Here is a 1,281-nt window from a genome sequence, read left to right on the forward strand (position 1 = left end):
TCACTGTTATTATAATAGAAGTCAATATGCCATCAGATTTCATGGTCACTCAACCTCAAGTAAACCATTCCCTTTCAAAACTGTGGCAGCGACGATGTGGCAAGAGCAGAGAAATTTACAGCTAGAGAAAAGGTGAAGATGCAATAAGCGTTTTAAATTTCTGAATGAGTCACTAATTGTTTGACACCAAAGTGACGCCAGGCAGACATCTTTTGTCTGCACAATTTGTGGAAAATGCAGCAGATAAATAAAACCTCCATCACCCTTTTCTGGGCTGCGTAGAGGCGCTCCTGCAGAGCGTCAAAACATAACGCTGTGCTGGAATAAACGGATGGGGAGCTGGATTGATTTGGTAATCCTGCAGCTGGAGGTAATCCAGCGTCGCTGGAGGATATTTCTAATCTATTGTTGTTCATTTTCATTTTATATTCTTTAAATGATTCAAATATTTGACAAGCAATGACAGATGTCAGTGTGTACATGCCTCCCGCTCGACCGCAGTGACCGCAGACATCACTGCATGGCTGCTTACGTAAAGACAGATCTAGTGAAGACAGATCTAGTGAAGACAGATCTAGTGAAGACAGATCTAGCAATCTGGGTCAGGTTTAGTAAACTGCACTGTAGCAGGTAAGTCATTACTGTGCATTTGATCCTCCTACTGTTTTAATAGTTCTAATAATCAGCATATATTTTGCAAGTTCACAAAGACAGACAGTAAATGTTTTGCCATTCTCCTCATTTTGCTACTCAATCCTATTTGTACTTTATTTATAGATCAGGTTTTGTTAGAGTTTAGTTTTGGAGTAATGCTTCTTTAAAATAGCTGACATTGATACATGAAATAGGTACATTATTTGAGCTAGTTTTGAGGGAAATCATTTCATGTTAAGGATTCAGGTGCAGATTGTGACGTTTTGACCCAACTCTGTTCATGTTGTACTCTGTCCTCTTGTCTCTGAGGTGAGTTAAGCTGTGAATTAATGCAGCATCAAACTCAAGACAAAACTGCCAACAAGACAATGTTTGTGTTTCTATCAATTGTTGTTTATTATAAAATATGTGTTTTCATCTGTGGCATCTTATAGCAAGTGAATTTGAATAGTAAAAAAAGAAAATGCATACATATTTAAATACTTCAAATTATACAAATAAATGCTGTGACAATAAACAGCCGTTGCTCATAAATAACAAAATTACATCCATGAATTTAAATTATCAACTAATTAAATTATATCACATTAAAATATATCACACAAAGGAATTGACAGATTTGAAAGT

Source organism: Poecilia formosa, unplaced genomic scaffold (genome assembly GCF_000485575.1).
Source record: "Poecilia formosa unplaced genomic scaffold, Poecilia_formosa-5.1.2 Scaffold149, whole genome shotgun sequence".
In the NCBI taxonomy this organism is placed as follows: domain Eukaryota; kingdom Metazoa; phylum Chordata; class Actinopteri; order Cyprinodontiformes; family Poeciliidae; genus Poecilia; species Poecilia formosa.